Raw genomic sequence first — 20,751 nt, forward strand, 5'->3', positions numbered from 1 at the left:
AGGGACCCTTGTAATTAATCAGTAAAAGGTCATTCATTATTCATGTATCCCAGTGAAGTAGAGCTTGTGGCAGCCCAGTTGTCAAGGGTAAAATAGCAGTAAGGGGTAGTAATTGGCAATTCTCTTAAAGAGCATGACAGTGAAATGGTGAAGAGTATCAGGGGAGTGAAAAGGCAGGAGTGACTGAGACCAAAAAAAAAAAGCCAAGTAAAGCTTTTGTGGATCAGAAAGGAAGCCAAGGAAAGGGAAGATGGTCATTTCCCAGTGTCACACTTTTCCTGTCATGGACTTTTGGAAGAGAAACATGAGATGTACAAGGGATAGGTTTTTGCACAGAGTAAAGATAGGGGGCTGATTGTCAAAATTAAACTGATAAAGCTTCTTTAATCTAGAAAGAAAATATGCATGAAGACTTTCAACAGAATAATGAAAGATTAGCTGTTTTCACTTTTCCTTCTCTCATGTGTTGATGGCGTAGTGCAACTGAGCCAGATATGAACTATAGTGTCATTTCTGTGTTTTACCACAATAGTCATCCTAATAGCATCAGAGTCCTATTGAAAAATAATATTTCCATGTATGATTGGAACCCTAATCCTCACAAGATTCTGACAAAGGTTTGGCAAGAATTTAGGTGCATGTTGACAATATTAGTAGCCGTAATAATAGTAATAATCAATACTTACTGTATTTAGCACCCTGAAACATCCAAGGATTATACATTCAGTATGATTTCAAGTGCTCCATATTACTAAATAATAGAACCTATCAACTCTTTAAAGGAATGGACCACTCGGGGCATTGCTTTCCTCTACCTGTGCTTGGGAACTTAGTGTGAAAACATCTCCCAAACATTCTCTTTTGTTCTGAACATGCCAAATATAAAAAAGTATAATGCAGCTGCTGTTGGAATGGCACTGCGCAGGCACTAGTAAGCACGTGCAAAACTGAGAGCCTGAGAATGACACAGAGTGTACTCCAAACAGTGGCTACAACCCTTGTAAATGGCATTTGGCAGGAACAGAGTAGGAGTAAGTTGGTAGGGCATGTTTCCACTGCAGTGCTCACTAGCACAGTTAGTGAATAAATGCAGACACGTCCTAAGATGCTTAAATGGCTTTGGAATGTAAAGGACTGGGCTTTACTTCTGGCACCATCTCAGTTGTTGTGATAGTTAACGAAAGTCAATTGTCTATGATTTAAAAGTGAAATTATACTCCTGCTTCTCCAAAATATCCAAAAAGTTATACATGCAAGCAAGAAAACAGGGAAAGGATTATCACACCACACATAGCATCTTAGGTATCACACTGACAAATAAAAAAAAAAGTTCGCAATAAGTTCCTTTTTTCCATTAGTTCCCAAAGGCCCTATTAAGAACTGGGGGCACTTGATGCTGTATGCTATACAAATCAATTAAAAGGCAGCTCCCGCCCCAAAGGATCTACAATCAAATTGCTAATGAGACAGAGAAGGGGCTTTGAATGTATAAGTAGAAAGACAAGGGTCAGGGTGATGAGAATGAAGAACTGTAATTATTTGGAAGTGTGTAATTTGAAGAATGCCAAAACTTTTTAAATAAATGAAATAAGTTAACTAAAATATTGCAACAATGCTTAGTGAGTGAGGAATATAAGTCCATGGCCTAGAAGTGGCTTAAAGTGTATTTTAATATGCATACACCTTCCTGGTTCATGAAGCATTTCATATTCTAAACACAGCGGGTGTGTCTACACGTGTGCTTTAATGCGCAGTAGCTTATTTTAGTGACCATTAAAATGGCACATCAAAAATCATGCTAATATGCTAATGCACAGTAGTGCATTAAGCATCACTAAAAAAGTGTGCACTTTTGCTGCTGTACATTAGGGCAGCCTAATGCAAATTTATTTAGTATGTCACATTAGAGGTACTAAATTTAATGTGCAGTAGCAAACGCACATTAATGAACATGTTTATACACCCAGTTGGTAGCAAAAATATTGTATCTTTATGAAAACCAATATGTTTTACATTCTTCTAAAGTTAAAGCAAATTAAAGAAATAATGCAGGGCTAGTTGGCTTGAAATAGCATGCAAAACATCTAGTGTTTTTTTTATTCTTGGTCTTGTATTTCTAGAGATGGAGATTCTACAACTTCTGTGGTTAACCTGTTCCAAAGTTTGACCACCCTAATAGTCAGAAAGTTTCTCCTAATCTCTAACCTAAATTTCCTGTACTGAAGCTTGGGACCATTATTTCTAGTCCTGTCCCCTACAGCCACAGAGAAAAGCCCATCTCCATCCTCTCCATAGTCACCCTTCAGTTATTTCAAGACTGTTATAAAAAAACACGGGCTGAGGCTAGGGGCTGGGATGCCACAGGCTTGCGACCTAAGTGAAGTTGGAAAGGATGTGGAACAAAAGTTCACCAGACTGGTCTAACCTAAGCCAACTAAATCTGATATTATTTCCCTCCAGGTCTATCTTAGACTGGGTTCCACAATTTTTACACTGGTCTATGTGCACTGAACTCCCATCCTTATACAACTTGAGACCTGTTTTTGATCACTTATACCGGTTTATTTGTAATGTCTGTGCCTAGTCATGAACTAAGTCCGGGTAAGTCAGTGTAACATAGAATCTTAGCTATACAGGAGGAAGGACTGGCTCTTTCCCCTGTCCCAGACCCTATTTCTTAAGAGCAATGTTCACTTCAGGTTTTGGAAAAAGTCTGAGGCTAAGTTTTCTGTTTGGTGGATGCTTGAATTTCTAAGCCAAATGACAGAAAGGGTTTAATTTTGAACAAAATGCATGAAAGGATTCTGTACAGACAGAGATAGAAATTTCATCTATTTTAAGGCTGCTTGGCAGGCTTCCAAAGCAGATGAATGGTGAATTTAAAGATTTAGACATATGTTGAACCCCACAACCTACCTTTATAAAACCATATAAAAAGGCTTGTGAGAACACTTGTAAGAATCCCAGCTAGGGATTATATTATTTTATAAAACAAGAAAGGCCTATATGTCTTTCCAGTTGTAGAGAGATGGTTTCTTAGGCTTAGCTTTGTTTTGAATTGCACCAGTATTATTTATTCTACCACATATCAATGTTATTTAATAAAGTCTGAATGGTCTTTCCCAGTGGCTCCCCCTGTCTTCCAGTCTAATGTCACTTCATACTCAGAATCATTGCACAGCATTGTTGCCATTCTTTGCCACCTAGAAAAAACAGTGCATTGGCTATAATGTGTGTTAAAGTGTTCGCAGAATAAATCATTTCCTTTTTATTACAACATCTGTAACCACTGAAAAATACTTATAACCTAAGATCAAGCAATAATTGTGGTTTAAGAGTCCCAAGTAAACTTAGTTGGGTGGATTTTCAGTCAGTAATAGGTAATGCAGTCAAGCACAAATTCTGATGATTTAAAAAACCAAACACATTTAGGTCATCTAGTCAGTCTTTCTTCAAGTGCAGGAATTTTTTTTCTTGTACATTTTACAGTTGTTTTGTCTTGTATAGTTTTGAAATATTCCAGGCAATGGAACGTTCATCCTATCTCCTGGGATTTTAAACTATGGACTAATAAATCACACTGAGAGAGTGCCATTATTTTCTTCATAGTCAGCCTTAATTTCCCTTTTCTTAATGTCATCCTGCTGCTTGTAGTTACACTCCCTTTTAATCTATCATAAAGAACTCCTCTTTCTTTCTCATGAGTGTTTACATCATTGAGATATTTCTAGTGTTTTCATGCCCCTTTATTCGTCTCTTTGTCAGGCAATACTACATGTATTTAGCTTTATTTCTTCTATACAAGTCAGTCTCTCCAACTCCTTCTGTTGCTCTTCTCTGAACTCCCACACAATTTCATTCCCACCCCACCCCTGCCTTTAATTTTTCTTTCCTGGTGGTGTGATAAATTGAATCCAATGAATTTTCACCAGAACTGGAGAGATTCTTGCCTCCCTGTTCCATGACTTCACATGCATACACAGCTCAAAATGAAACTATTTTTTTTGGCTGCTATAAGATTGGAAACCCATGTCTAATTCGAATGTCACTGTCATCTAGGTCTCTTTTTAGCTCCTTTTCTTTTCACAGCTAAATTAATTTTCATTTTTCTAAGGTGAGCTACATTATATCATTCTTGACAGTATTTGTATTGTCTATATATGCTCAATGAGGTACATAGCACCTTTCAATATAGTCCCCAAATATTATCATGCCTCATATTGCCTAATGTATAGTGCACAGAACTAGGATGGGAGAGACCTGTTTTTCTCTGCTTAGCAATTCCTCCAGGCTGCTGGGTGATCTTGGGAAAGTATTTTTACCTCCCTATTTGTCAGGCCCTCTGGCCACTCAGGCTGGACCAGGCTGGGCAAACTCTTGAGCTTCCACACCTTACCTTGATCTCAGGCTAATTCAACTGCCCTAGCTCTCTGTAACTGGCTTGAATGAGCACCACTCAGCCCTTTTAAGCATACGGGCACACTTTGACAGCAGCCTCAGTCTGCTCTGGCAAACCTTATGTTTACTGCTCTTTCTGGTTTTCCTGTCTCCTGAGATGGCTTTGGCTTTTCCTGACCTTGCTCTTGGATCTTCCCTGAAGGTCAGTACCTGGCTCTGTGATTCTTCTGGCTTCTGACCTTGACTTGCAATCTGGACTACATCTCTGATAACTCCCTCTTGACTTTTCTAGATCCTGGTTCCATGCTGGCCAGGCTTTCTGCTGGCCCCAGCTTTACCTACCCCATCGGGGCAACATGCCATGCACCAGAATATGTGTGCACGGGTATTCCTGGGGGACAAATAGCAGTGACACAATATGTTGTCCCCAGGCTGTTTGTCCCCAGGAAAATGCATGTTTTCACTAGTGGGACACACCCCCACTGTCTGCAAGAAATTGTGTGAATGCTCAATGATTATAGCCCTGATCCTGTAAGTAAGTGCTCAGGCACAGAATTTGACCCATACACACTCATGTGCAGGATCAGGGCCTAAACATGTTATTTATAGCTAAAACATCTGTAAATGTGTTTTTACATAATCTTCAGTAATATTAAATATGCTGTCTGTCTTCTGTGACCTAGAAAAAAAGATTATGTTATCTTAACAGTTTATGTTTGGTGAAATATTTAAAATATATAGATTCATAGATGTTAGGGTCAATAGGGACCTCAGTGGGTCATCAAGTCCAACCCTCTGCCCTGGGCAGGAAAGAGTGCTGGGGTCAGATGACCCCATCTAGGTGCTTGTCCAGTCTCCTCTTGAAGAACCCCAGGGTAGGGGAAAGCACCAGCTCCTTGGAAGACCATTCCAGATTCTGGCAACCCTTACTGTGATTTCTAATATCCAACTGAAATTTGCTCTCTGTCAATTTGTGGCCATTGTTACTAGTTACTCCAGGGGGTGCCCTAGTAAATAGAGCATCTCGTTATCCCTGCTGCCCTCCCATGATGAATTTATAGGCAGCCACAAGATCACCTCTCAGCCTTCTCTTGCGAAGGCTAAAGAAATCTATCCCTCAGTCTCTCCTCGTAGGGTCTTACCTGCAGAGCTCTGACCATACGAGTGGCCTCCACTGGACCCTCTCAAGATTCTCTGCATTCCTCTTGAAGCGCGGCGCCCAAAACTAGATGCAGTTAGAGGGGAAGCATCACCTTCCTGGACCTGATCTTCATGCATCTGCTAATGCATGATAAAGTACAGTTAGCCTTGTTGATCACTTCATTACAGTGGCAACTCATATTCATCTTGGAGTCAACTATGACTCCAAGATCCCTTTCCACTGCTGTGCTGCTGAGAAGGTCATCTCCCATCTTGTAAGTTTGTTGGTGGTTCTTTTTGCCCAGGTGCAGCACCTTGCACTTGTCTTGATATAAACTTATCCAGGGAAACTGGTGTTAAAGGCCACAGTATCCCTTAGAGTACACATGCCACATCTTTGCCACCAAGAATGCTGCTACTCTCTCAGCTGTGAAGATGCTCATTTTAATCAACACATTTCTCAGTATGCACGATGCGAATAACTTCTTGTATGTAGCTGAAGAAACAAGTACAATATTTCTCTTGTACTTACTGCATGCAAATTGTTAGCATTGCAGTTTACTACCACAGAGTTGCAACTAAGCATATGTATAAGGAATTGTAGAATCAGATCCATTAATGGAGAAATGCCTGAGTGTTGATCATTGATTTTGCTGTGTAAATTCATGATGCTCCTCACAGCTTCTACAGACATTCACTCTTTCAAGAGAAATTTTCCACAGAGTGATTTAACCCTGGTTGTTCCCAGCTTACTTTTCTCCTGGAGACTCAGAGCTGTCCCAGGGGTGTGCAGGGCCCAGGACATATCAACCCATTTGGGACTAGGGGTGGCAAGTGGCCAGAGCATGGAGTCAGTGGTGCGTGGTAGAAGTGGCAGTGCATGGCGCCTGTGGCAGGGCCTGTATGGTACTGTCCACGGGGCCCCCCAAAGAATAGGGCCTGAGACGGTCACCCCAATTCATCCCCCCTCTAGGGACAGCCCTGCCTGGAGTGGCCATTTTTACTCTAGGACAGAAACCCTAAACATCTGTACACTACTTTTTCCTGGGAGAGCAGCAGCTCTCCCAGTAGAGATTGTCTATACCAGTGGTCTCCAAACTTTTTTGATCACGCACCCATATCAGTAAAAAATTTTTGAGCATGTACCCCCAATATATGTATATTTATATAAATATATATATAAATAGAAGTTCTAATATTTTCTTCCCGCACCCCCTGGGATGTGCACACCCCACCTTGGAGACCACTGATCTATACAAGGACTCAGTATGAGTAAATGCTAACACAAGTTCATACACAGAGATTCAGTATTCAGTCGCACTCTGTTAGCTTCCAAAATGACAGAATCCATACCCCAACAAGCTGGTGGGACCCAATAGCCTATCTTTGTGGTTTTATAAAGGAAAATCTTACTTCTTTATGTTTAAAAAATAGTGAGTCCTTACCTGGGAAGATAGCATGGCATTGTAGAGCCCAATACATAGCTGGTGTAAAATTAACTTAGTCACATACGAGTGATGGAGGCCAGCTGACTTCTGCCATCTTAGGACCTGGCCCCTAAACTTTTTCAAGCCTCAGGCAGCAGGATCAGCAATGTTGAAATTCTTGCATATAGTTTCTTCTAAATATTTATATCAGCTAAAAGTGATGGATAGACACCACTTGTAGTCCAACTATATCCAGCAACTAACAAAAAGAATGTGGACGTTGTGTAAGTACTGGTATGTGCAGGAGACAATTGAATACCTACTTTATAGATAAGGTGAACTTTTTGCAGATGAATGGTAGAAAGCTCTTTCTTTTTGGATATTTTAGGAGCTATCAACAGTGCAGTATACTATATGCCCTTATTAACGGATTGCCCCTTGCTGCCTACTTACTTCATGTGTGTAAATACCAATCAAGTAACCAACTTATATCAGTTATCATTAGCTCATGATTTCTACTCCCTTTTCTGCATATGTGAGTGCTTATAAGGGGAAAAAATGAACATTACTAAAACACTGTAAATAAAAAGCCAAGTCAAGTAATGTAAAACAGGAGAAAGTAGGACATTTCTCCTATCTTGAATTTGTTTCTAGTGAAAGTAAACACTTTGTTTTTTGCATGTTAGCAGAAGCTCTCAGATCTTGCCTTGCTGGCTCAGTGCTGGTTCAGTTACATTTTCCAGGTGCATTAAGAAACAGATTGAAAGCCTAGGAAGTGCTTACAGTGCCAACTACCTGACATCCATAGGTTTGCAAACTCAGGTTTTTTGCTGCAGCCGTGGCTATTTACAAGACCTTATCATCCTGAACAAAGGGCAGCTAGAGGAGAAGTTACACTACTCTAAAACAAAGTTTAAACTAAAAGTGGGAGAAACCCTCAAAATGCCTGACTGTGGTTTGAACATATTTGAAAACACTGAGTGGTGCTGAATAAAGTCTTGTAGAAGCCAAAGCTAGGGAGAGACATTATGCATAAACCAGTTTAAGTGATAAGAAACTGGTTTAAACCTGTAACAAAACAAAATGGCTGAAGCCAGTTTGAGATAAACCTGGTTCAATATAGTATCAGACTTAACTGATTTGGGTCAAACCAGTTTATGCAACGTCTGTCCCAGACCCCTTTCTGCTTTAAGTTAAACCAGGCTCCCTCCCCCAGCATCCTGGCTAGCTCCCTGGGTTGGACAGGGCTATCTGCTGGAGCAGAGCAGGGTTGGCCCTGCCCCTCTTCTTCCTAGCCAGACCACTATCACTGCTGCAGCTGGCTGAGGGACTGCAGTAGCTGGCAGGCTTTGACCTGCTCCCCCCACACCCCCAGTTGACTGCTCAAGCAGGGATCCTCCCCCCTCCCACCCCTCTTCCATGACAGGGACCCAGCATCTAGCCATGTCTCCCCCCCACCCCACCATGGTAGGTAATGGTGAGAGGTGGGTCTCCAATTTCACAGGAACAAAGGGCAGACAGCTAGTGGCTTCCAAATGAAAATGTGCCCTAAAGATAAGAGCTTGAAACTAATGATAAATGTTTTGTAGGGCTTGATGGGCCAATAAACAACCTGCTGGGTGTAATCTGCCAGTCTTCAAGAGGGAACAGAAAAAGGTGTTAAAATGACCTGGTTTGCAGACATTCTGAAGAAGCAGGGAGACAGAGATTGAAAAGCTCAGTATCAACAGATGCAGGCTTTGGCAACACTCCTGCCTCTTAACCAGTGAGTAGGAAAAAGCCTGGGACAGTTGAGGTGAGGGGGCAGGTTACACCCTTCCCTAATCAAAGTATCCTGCTGGGGCCTGGTCATGCCCCGCTCAGCTCAGCACTCTGGAAGGGAAGAGAGGGCTGCTTTAGCGCCCCTCTCCACCCCCCAGCTTCTAGCCTGAGCCACTGCAGGCATGTGCCTACATTTTTTCAGTCCAGAGGGGATATCTGTGTGGTTTCAAACTGATTGAGCTAATGCAGGTTAGACTAACCTGCAAAGATTGGAACAATTCAGGCTCAGGCTTTTTCAGTGTCTCTCCCTAGCCAGAGTGAAAGAACCTCTTCCTTCTGCAAGAGGAGGAAGCCCTTGCACATGTTTATTGCTAAAGTAGCACAACCTCAGATCAGGGTAACTCTATCTGGATTCAGTTTAATCAAAAAAAGTAATTATGTTTGCCTGGTCTGATAATGCCTGAAGTTTATTATGTGCACAAAATAAACAAAATATACAAGAATATAGAAACGTATTTTGTTTCTATCTATTTTTCCTCCTAGAAATCCCTAGCACTGATACCTATAAGAATAATAGGTAAAAGAAGTTACAAGTCTGACTTCCAGTTTTTTTAATGTCAACAGTAATGGCACTGCTTGGAAACAGAACTGGTACTGAAAACCCAGTCTAAAAATGTTCTTCCATATCTATTAAGGCAAATTACACAAGTTACACAAATCCAAATAAGCTGTATTCTTCATTGTTTACAATATTTGTTTAACCTGCCAGTAAACTAAAAAGCTCACAGAAGATGTGCCTTGTACTCGGAGCTTGTGAGTACATGTTCTTTTCATTTTTGTCATATTGGAAAGTTTATATAGTGATTTTTTTGCTGTCCTTTAAGAGCACAGTGACTTCCAGAAAACGCAGGAGGGTGAACAAATTGTTTTGCTTTGCATTATCCCTATAAAACATGACACATGCTTCTTCTGCATGTTTACTGCAGAATGAAATGGAGTCCTCCGGGAGTAAGCTGAAAAACTAATGGAACCTTCAAAAGAAATCAATGGGCTGGGATTACTGTTGGATCAGCTAATGTCCCTTACCAGAATCTTTTTACTTTGTGTCCTAGAATTAGAGCTAAATCTGTTTAGCTTCAATTAGAGCATTTTTCCCCTCTTGTGTTTGCCCATATCTCAGCTGAACAGTTGAATGAGCATGTTGGAGAACTTAGCAAATCATCCTAATAAGGATGCAGAAAACTTGGAATATGTGGAATCAATTAATTTTATTTTATTTTCTACTAAGTACAGAATATGTTTAAATCTCCTATTAAAAAAGTCTCTCTCTTTTTTGTTCCTCTTTCAAAATGAGTTCAGGAACAAAAAATATACAATTTCCTAGATTTTTTATTCTCTATTTTTTTTATCTCCCTACCCTAATAACAGGATCGCTCTGTATTCACTCTTTGGAATCAGTCATACAAAGGGGAAGCACCTGAAACAACCAGATTAGCAATACACGCTATCACTGTTTTCTATTAAATCTGAAGGACCCTTCTGCTGACTTGGACACTGCAGCACTAGTGAAATGTCATTTTTTTTTCAATTTTGCTCAAGGCAGGTTCTCCTGTTACCAAGAAGGCTTCTTCTAGAAACTGTCAGTCAGCAGGACAGAAGTTCACCAGAGTCCTCTCAAGGGCATTTGGTTCTGCACTGGGAATGAGATTCAGACTCCTGGGTTCAGTGTTTTCTTGCTAAGTTACTGATTCAGACTGATTCAAATTCCTTCTTTCCCTTACTACCATTTGGACACACATTTAGACCCCAGCAATGTAATTCGTTCAACCCAGTCTTCCTGAAAGAACAGACAGTGAAGTGTCCAGTTCAGAATTCTGAATAAACGGATGCCTGACATGACAAGCCTGTAGCGAAGACATAAGCACTAGGGACAGACATTCAAAAAGCCTGAGCCTGAATTCATTCAATCTTTGCAGGTTAGCCTAACCTGGCTAAGCTAAACCAGTTTGTAACCATACAGACATCCCCTCTGAACTGGAAAAATGCAGGCACATGCCTGCAGTGGCTCAAGCTAGAAGCTGGAGGGGGCTCTAGAGCAGCCCTTCCTTCTCTTCTATACTGCTGAGCTGGTGGGGGGAGGGCTTGATCAGGCCCCAGCAGGATGCTCTGATTAGGGAGAAGTGTACCCCCCCACACCCCGACCAGCCCAGCAGGGAATTGATAGCACAGTGTTTATCACCCCTAACTCAATGTTTATCACCCCATTAATAAAACAACACAGGGACATTACCAACTACCTGCTGATTCTGCCTTTGTCCTGCCTGCCACAGCATGGACTGTAGCCAGCATGTAGTCTGCTAGCTAATGCTGTGTGTCTGTGTAAAACAGAGGAGACGGCAGAATCCCTGCTTGTGGGGGAGGGGAGCGGCGGGCTAGTACAAGCCAGGCAGACATCTGCAGTTTCTGCCGGAGCTGCAGCCAGGGAGCAGAGGGGAGGGGCCAGCCCTGCTGTGGAGCAGAGAGCCCTGCCCAGCCCTGAGAGCATTCTGGAATAATGCTGGGATGCGGGGGAAGTCTAATTTAACTTAAACCAGCAAGGGGTCTGGGGCAGACATTGCATAAACTGGTTTGACCCAAATCAGTTAAGCCTGACAGTGCATTCAACCAGGTTTATCTCAGATTCATTCCATCCTTTTTCAGCCTGGTTTATGTGCACTGAACATCTGTTCTGTTACAGGTTTAAACCAGTTTCTGATCACTTAAACTGGTCTATATGTAATGTCTGTCCCTAGCCTTAATGCAGCTACAGAATTGGAAGTAGAACTGGTATGACTTGGGAATATCCAATATCTTTATATAAGAACTGGAGGAGGGGACAATCTAGGCACCTTCAGGGCCATGAGTCTAACCTAGAAAGTATGCATGGTTCCAAAATAAAAGTTGAAGAAAAGAATAGTTAAACGAGAAACATAACTGATTTTCTAGTCAAAGGAAATGCCATAGATCCAATCTTTCTGCATTTCGGTAAGCATTAGATACAGTCCAACACAGAAAACTGCTATTTATGCTGGAAAGGACTGATTAATAGTGAAATGGGTAAGTGATTAAAAATTAGAGACAATGAATTATACTGAATGGGGAAGTATTAGGTGAGATAAAAGTTTCTAATGGAGATCAGTTTTGTGTCCTCCAAAATAATTTTTTTAGTTGTGATCTTGGTACAAATAGTAGGAGTCTGCTAATACAAAGTTGATCAGCAATATAAGTATGGAGGAAGATCAGAATGTCATATTGAAATTACAGGACCATGTGGACTGGAATAATAGAAAGGGAACAAAAAGTAATATATACAGTCATGCATAACAGGAATTTCTGTTGTTAGCTGGGAACTCATCAGCTGGAAATGACTGACAGGGAGAAAGACCTGGGTATGTTAGAGAAATATTAACATGATTGTACAAGGTGCTGATGAGACTGAAATGCTACATACAATTTTGTTGACCTATGTTCAAGAAAGATGAAGCCAAACAAGCACTTGTGTAGTGGAGGACTGCTAGGATGGTCAGAGCAATGGAGAGCCTCTGGTACAAGACTGGAAGAAATTGCCTTGTTTAGCTTAGAAAAATGAAGTCTGAAAGGGAATATGGTTGTTTCACTCCCGGTTGGGAATGGAGCCATTTATGCTTAAGGGCAATACAAGGAAGAAGAACAAATGGATAATATTGGGCGTAACTAGAAGTTTAAAGGTTCTTAACTGGCAGAGAAGTGAAGTTTTGGAACAGCCTTTCAGCAGGAAATGGAAGGGAGGGGGCAATCCCTTTGTTTTAAGATAGACTGTGTTGAGCGTATAACTTAGGCCTGTGCAAAGCAGAAAGTATTCACTTTAGATTCATTGATTCGGAGGGACAGTGATTCAAATCAGTGATTTGAATCACTGTCCTGATTCAATTCAGCAAAATCCGAAGATATTTGGTGCCAAATCTTATTTGGCCATGGACTAAACAGGTAGGCAGTGGCAGCGGGAGCAGATGGATGAGCCCCGACTTTAGCCAGCAGCACCAGGAGAAGCCGTGGCTTATCCAGCTGCTCCCGCAGCTGCTGCCCCCCCGCCCCACCAGAGTGAGGCAGGCATTGCTGTCAGCCCTGGGAGAAACCACAGGGGGGCTGAGGGGTAATGATCGGGGAGCTGGGGGAATGATTGGGAGCTGGGGAATCTAACTGGGAGCTGGGAGATCAAACTCAGAGCTGGGGGGATGTTTGGGGGCTGGGGGAATGAACAGGGTCTTCCCCTCAGCTCCCAATCTTTCCCCCACCTCCCCGATGATTCCCCCAGCTTTTGTGGCTTTTCCCAGGACTGCCAGCACTGCCTGCCTTGCCCTGGTGGCGGGGGGGCAGGGAGGGGCAGCTGAGAGAGAAGCCAGATGAGTCGTGGCTTGAGCCAGCAGCCCCTGAAGAAGCTGTGGGCTGGGGGAAATGATCGGGGAGCTGGGAGGTTGATTGGGAGCTGAGGGATTGAACTGGAAACTGGAGAATCGAACCAGGAGCTAGGGAATCAAACTGGGAGCTGTGGGGAAGCCCCTGTTCATTTCCCTAGCCCCTGATCATTTCCCCAGCTCCCTGATCATCGCCTCCAGTCCCCGTGGTTTCTCCTGGGGCTGCCAGCACTGCCTGCCTTGCCTGGCCGGGGGGCAGCCAAAGCAGCAACTAGATGAGCTGCAGCTTCTCCCAGGGCTGCCAGCTGAAGCCGGGGCTCATTGAGCTGTTCCCCCAGCTGCTCCCACCAGCACTGTCTGTGCCTGCCTTTACAGCCTATGGCCAAATCTCTGAATCTCTCAGAGGCTTCTGATTCAGTTCGGAAAGATTAACGGTTCTCCCGATTCAATTTGGATTCAGAGATTTGGCCACCAAATAGGGCCGAAACTCTTCCAAATTGAATGGCTACTGACGCTTCGCACAGCCCTAGTATTAAGGGATTAAGTTACATGGTTACCTACAGTATCAAGGGATTGAACTCAATAACCCAGCTGGTCCACTTCCTATTTACAGTCCTGTATATCCACTGTAGTGTGCAGACCATTTAAAAATTGCAGTGAAATTGTTGCTGAATACTTATATTCAGTGCACTTGGTTTCTATTTTGTTTACTAAATTCAAATTTAGCATACACCATGGTGGCTGATAATAGTAAACAAGTCCTTATCTACCTGAGAGTGAGCATAGACGTATTTTATAAACTGAAAAATAAAGGTAATGCACACTTTGTAATGTACAGCATGCTAATAAAGATTATTGCAATGAGTCCTCTCTCACTGAGGACCAATGAGTCCTCTCTCACTGGTACGCCCATCAGATATAGAAGCTCACAGGCAGGTTAATGTCAGTTAGCATCAGGTTTTTCAAAGGCACAGCTATTGCCTCAGACATGGAAAATGTTATCTAACTGTTTAGATAGTAAATGTCAGCAAGCTGTCTTGGGCAGTTTTATAATATGCCCCATCTATGCCTTCTTCCAGTATTTGGAGAAGGACAGAGAGGAATATTGATCAAACAAACCTGTTAAAATGATCTTTTTCCTTCAGTGTTTAAACATTTTTAGTTTTTATAGATAAACACCTTAAGCTGAATTTCACCTACATGATAATTATAGCTTCTAACATTGGTGTCTCAAACTTGCTGTTCTGTTACAACAGGTGACTGTCAGAGCAGATCCAGCATGATTCTGTACGTCATTTCATATACAACTGACATTCACATAGCCCAAACCAATGCTAGGATAAAACTCCTGATACAGAGTGGCAGCAGGGCTTCAGGAACTCAATGTATGCCTTTCTTTTCTTAAAGGGCAAGAGCTCTAATACCAGGTCTGGGGTTAGATGCTCCATGATGCTTGTCAGACCTGTTTATTGACTTCACAGTAGCGATAAGTACTTACTTGTGTAGAGGAGGGCTCTGAAAGGGCTTAAATGGCATAACTTTGTAGGGCTGCACTGCCAAATTGAAAGATAAATGAGACCCACTCTCCAGGATTTTTGAACCATCTCATAAAACTTTATATTAATAAAATATATACAATTTTAGGACAGTTAAAAAGACTTAGAAAGGCTGTCATTTTCCATTCACTTCAGTAAGGTCATAGAGTAATATATTCAGTTCTAATCTTTTTCTGCATTAAGTACTTCAGTGTATAAAAATTACTGGCTCCGGTTTACAGCCTTACTTTTGTTCTACTTAGGTATGTTAAATGAAAGGGTATCTCCTCTTGTAATAACTAGAAATCATAGTCAAGTTGCCCCTTAGTCCTCTTTAAATACATTAGCCTCCTTTAGTTTTTCATTGCAAGGTATGGTTTCTATACTACAAATGCTACTTGTAGCACTTCTAATGAACTTTCCCCAACCTTTGGATGTTGATTTTTGTTGTTCTGTGTGGGTGTTTTTTAACACTTCATCACCAGGCTGGCCAAAGTAGTGGTCTTACCAGTACTGTATGCGACCTCGCTGTTCCTGCTGTGTATCCCCGTTGTATGAAAACAGATATCCTTTGACTCTTGAGAGACAGCAATTAAATACCAAACTGACTGGAAAGTGAAATCACCTTATGTGATGGGTCGAAGCTATAATAAGTGAGAATGTTTATGTACAGCTTGTAGTTTCTCTCTCTCTCTCTCTCTCACACATTTTTATTTATCTTTAAAAACAGAATTGCTGCATGTTGCTATACCACCAAAAAATCATCATGAAACAGCACAATTGCAGAATTCTGAGCATTTATCACAGTCGTTCTTCAATGAAGTCATAGCTTTTCTAATGCTTCTTGCTTAACCTAACACTATTATTCTTGTACAACATTTGTTAGATTAATTTTGTTTAAAATACCTGTCACACTATAATATGTGAGAATTGCAGGTTCAATTTCCTCTAAGCAGATTGCCACTAAAGCCTATTACAGAGAAAAAACAAAACAAAATAAATAAAAAGCCACAAACAAAACTAACAAAAAACCCCGCCAAACCCCAACTCCTCAGCTTACTCCAATTTGTTTCTGGAATATTAATGTTTCTTCTGGGGGAAGAAGGGCTCTGACAACATTCAGAGGCCTAGTTATTTATGGTAGCTTTTACATAATCTAAATGCCTGTTTGTGGACAGGGGATTTTACCTGCCCCCCCACAACCCCTGACTTCGAATGCAACAGACACACTAAGTATAGTTCAATTTTACCTCTTTAATTTTTTTACCTTAAATATGAGCAGAATTTAAACAGTTGGTTTTCCTTGAAATTTGCCTTTACTAAAATTTGTCCTGCTGGACGCCTTCTTAGTACTTAGTCCCTTATCTCCTAATATCCTCATACTTCAGGTTTTTTTACGTGAGAAGCAGGCTTGGTTTGGGGGGTTTTGTTGTTGTGTTTTTTGGTAATATCTTCAAGAGGTCAGGCAAGCTTTCAGGCATAAAGCTTGTCTGACATCTCTCCCAACTATATGGCTAGTCCAATAAAAGGCATTACTAAACAGATCCTGGCTGTTGCATATTCTCTGGACTCTCATAGCTATAGCAACCTAATTTATTTTATATCCCCACACTGGAATGTATTGGGTGTGCTTGATCTGATCTCTAATTTGAGTCAGCAGAATCAGCTCTGCCTCTCAGTACAAACACTTGACGTCGGGATAATTTAGGCTTGATCTCTACAGGCTTCTAGTATCTGCTGCCCTGTTATACCACCTGTCTGGAACAAGCCTGAAGCATTTACCACTGCTGTATATTAATAGAAGCTCAGTTATTAGTGGATTAATAAATAGACTGGGCTCAACTTTTCTCTATTTCTCAGTATTCCTGACTCTTTTCCCCTTATATTTTCCTCTCCCCTACACCATTTTCTCCACTTTCTCAGTCTCTTCCATTCTGTCTAAGAAAATAGGAACAAGTCTGAGTTGTTTTTTTTGTCTTCCTCTCATTCCCTACTTAGAGTGGCCAGGGAAGAAGATCTCTCTTCTAGGAAAGGACCTTATAAAAGTGGCTTTTATGCTTAGCGATATCAAATTGATCGGATCTCCTGGTTTCTCTTCCTCCCTCCCAGATTCTTGCACCTAGGGCATTATTCTGGGTTTTATTAACTATATCAGATCTGTGCAATGTAGTTGTCTTGATAGATAGTCTTTGCCTGAGTCTGGCTCATTTCCTTTCAGGGCTTCTGGATTAGGGGTAGATGCCCAAATTCAGTAAGAAGCAAATTCAGAGCTTTGTTTGTAAGCTTTTGTTGAAAACTGGGTGTTTGTATATGGTGTTTTTTCCTGAGGCATTTTCTGCCAGGCCCAGGTAGAATGAGTAACATACATCTAGCACAGAGGTGACATCTAGCAAAGGGACAGACCATAATGGTTACACATTTGAGAAAGTGGGATAAAGCCAGAAAAGGTTAAATGATTTTTTTCAATGTCAAAATATATTTAGAAGCAAACAGAATTCCAGCCTGGCCTACAGGACTTGTGTATCATGATGATTGGTGGCTAAGGGCACGTTTCTCAGGTTAGAGTACATCCTTGTTCCTGTTATCAAAACTATTGCCTTCCCTAGATAGTTTTAGGGGCAGCTGCCATTCATCCTTCTGCTTGCTTCTTTCAGACAATGAGACAACTTCATGATGGCAGAAACTGCACTGGTAGAGGAATCATTTTGCTCATAATGTCTTTGCAAGTATTCACTTACCCTTTGAAAAGGAGACATCATATTATTGTGTCTCACCGAAATCTACACACGCAGGTGGTTGGTGAGGTAAAGAACGCCCCCTTCATGATTTGCTGGGACCTAGCTGAGATATGAGACGTGACACATGGTAAATTCTTTAGGAGTCCATGCAAGCCCTATAGGCCTGCTGTGTTCTCTCTAAGGCAATAGCTACTTGCAATATAACAATATTCAGATATACTGACCCATAGGTGAGGAACAAGATTTGTAATATTGGGTGCATCTACACATGCCCTTGACTGTGCAGTAGACTCATTTGCTGTGGTGTAAAGTGTCAGTCTACATGTACAACACTACTAGATCGCAGCAAACTAATTTTCACTACCACCAGGGATAGTATCTTACAGCGCTAAATAACTGTCCCTTAACACACATGTAAATGCTGACCCAGGTGTACATGTCCCCAGTCAGCTAAGGCACCAGGGTCCAGACCCCTGCCTTCCACTTAGCCACAGGGCTCTGTATGCTGGGGCACTTTTGTGCCTGAGCCAGCCCCAGTACCACTCCCAGAACCCATGGCTGACCCCTGGACCCCTGCCAGTCTGGAGCAGCTCCACCCCAGCTCAAACTGCTGGGGTCCCAGGAGCAGTGCCCTGAAACACAGCAGTTTGAACATCTGCGCTGCTTTTTGTCTCAGGGGAAATGCGTGTCCCTACACATGCGTGTTCAAAAATTGTGAAACAAAGCTATATAAAAGTTTCTGTGTCTGTAACTGGCTGATCCCAGATGACAGATTTTCTTTGTGTGAAAACAAGCGGTGACAGTGAGCATATTAGTGCCCATATTATTTGCTGCATGCACAACAGTTTACTCGCCACTGTCTTGAGCAGTATTTATTGTTAGCAGCACAGACCTGTAAGCAATTAAATGGAGTGTTGGGAGTGATGTTTTCAAATTACTGACTTCCTGTTTTTCAAGATATCAGCTGGAAATTCAGCTGTATAGTTTTAGTTTTCAAATTAAATGTATAAATAATGAATATAAAAGTACCCAGAAGGCTCGTGCTCATGCACAAAACCTTACCAAAATAAAGCACTGTGGTCAGGTAGGCCTGTCGATGAGTAGATGTCTCCTTTTCCTTTCAATACAGATCTCGCTCTCAAATTTTTATGTGGCTGTTAGAAACAACCAAGGCAAAAGAGAAACAGATTTAAAAATTAACGGCCAAAAACCCTTTTTAGATATCATTCCTTTAAATAGCTCTGAGCAGATAATAATAAACTCAAAATGTGGGGGGGGTTAAAAGCTCTTTAGAGGCTAGGAGCTACAGTTGCTTTAAGCGAAGGTGAAAGAAAGCCACGTAACCATGAATAGTTAACGGTGAGTTTTAGTAGCTGAAGTGCAATCACCAAGACAAAATATATAGTCATCATCAGTGAGATCTAAAGAGGCAGGTGGCGTACCTAGTCATTTCAGTGATTGTGGAATATTGGCCTAGCATCAGCTATCTCAAAAGAATCACAGACTGAAGAAACAGTTTCCGTATCTAATGTTAGACAAACAGCATAAGAGAGCAAAGATATTTCAAACACAAGGCCATTTCACATCTGCAATCTTCTCTGAGCAATGAAAAAGGCAGCATGGTCCTGTATTAGATTAATACTTCAAAACTCAATGCCACGTTTCCTGAGGCGATGCGGAAGGCAATCCAACGATGGAATGGAGTTGGTCATGAAGTTTTTTAAGTGACTGAGGTTATCGGGCAGTCTGTGGACTGAGGTTATCAGGGATTCTGAATTCATTCTAGTTTAATAGCAAAGTTAACTGGAATGGACCAACTAATCTGCAATTAATCTAGCAAAGTTAGTCCATTCTTCTTGAACTCTTCTAGAGCTTACAAATTGGTATGCTGTTTATAATTAATTATAGATGCAAATATATTTTGTCCTGTGGGTTATTTGTAAAACTATCTACATGAATTATTCACTCTTGAGTATCTGTGTAATTTAACTGGCCATCTATATGACACTGCATACTGTGTATTCCATGGCTGAATAATCTAAACTTCATAAAGCAGAAGGACACCTTAAAATCCTGGGGGCTTTGGCCCTTTCAGGGAAAGGAGCACTTCAATGAGGGAGAAAGAGAGAGTGAATAAATAAACAAATAATAATAACAATAAATAAATAAGGAAGAACTTCTTTACTGTCCAAGCCCCCAAGCACCTGCTCTAGACTCCTGTAAGAAACATTTGGATGTTTATCTCGCTGGGATCCTATGACCCCAGCTGACTTCCTGCCCTTGGGGTAGGGGGCTGGACTCGATGATCTCCCGAGGCCCCTTCCAGCCATAATGTCTATACATTCTGGAAAATTTAAGACATATAAGATGCCTTTTTCTCCTTTAGCAATATGAAGACTGTTATATTGACTACATGGACTATTTGAAAGTAGTTAGGTTCCTTCCTGACGGAGGGAGAGAGAAAACTGTGACAGATTTATTGATGAGCTAGCATACTGTGTGTTCAATTTTCTCTTGTCACATTCAGAAAAAAGCATGTGTGTGTGTGTGCGTGCACGCATGCGCGCATGTGTGTGTGTTCCTGCTTGGAAGTGAAGTCAGTAGAGCAAAGCAGATTTAATCCAGCCAAAGATCTGGCAGCCAGTTTGTATCTTTTACTCATTGCCAACACACAAACAAATCTGTAGTAGATCCATAGTTAATGTAAACTGGTGTAGCTGAGGTTCCACCTACCCCTTTATTTTAAATGGCATTTATTTGGTAGTTCTATTATGAGGATTGAAAATTTAGCTGTCTGTGTCCAATTCCCAGTTCCCTCAAACCAGCTGGCATATGCAGGTTGCACTGCAACAGGAAGATATAACAATTCATTCTATCATATATATATGAGTATGAGAGAGAGAAAGAGAGAGAGCCATTATATTTGGTGCAGCTTTCCTTTCATCGTTTTTTGATGCTTTCAGTAAATACACTTTTAAGTGGAAATGGGCAAAACTGTAATGGAACTAAGTAATACTTGTGTACTGTTGTATTTATCTTCAGCTGGCTTGCAAACAATTTAAGTAATTATTACCTATTACCGTAGAGCCATCCAACCTATAAACAATCTCTACTGATAGGTGTCTAGTTTTTTTATAACAAGATTTGTAATTTAAATTTGTGGTTGCCATAATGTTTGAGAAAAATGTTGCTATTTAACATTCATTGTATACCTAAATGCCTCAAACGGGTTGAACCTTTTTCTGCTAGGGCTCACCCAGTCTGAACAAACCTATAATAAATAGCAGACACTGCCCCAAAAAACTTGCAAATGCCTTTC

The 20,751-nt window shown here is 41.3% G+C and overlaps 1 protein-coding gene across 4 annotated transcripts in view; it reads left to right on the plus strand.

Moving 5' to 3' along the window:
• Positions 1-20,751, plus strand: part of PDGFD (platelet derived growth factor D) — a 229,547-nt gene that overhangs the window by 138,026 nt on the left and 70,770 nt on the right. The window lies entirely within an intron of this gene.

The sequence above is a fragment of the Crocodylus siamensis genome, chromosome 1 (genome assembly GCF_052110815.1).
Source record: "Crocodylus siamensis isolate JL-2025a chromosome 1, ASM5211081v1, whole genome shotgun sequence".
Taxonomy (NCBI): domain Eukaryota; kingdom Metazoa; phylum Chordata; order Crocodylia; family Crocodylidae; genus Crocodylus; species Crocodylus siamensis.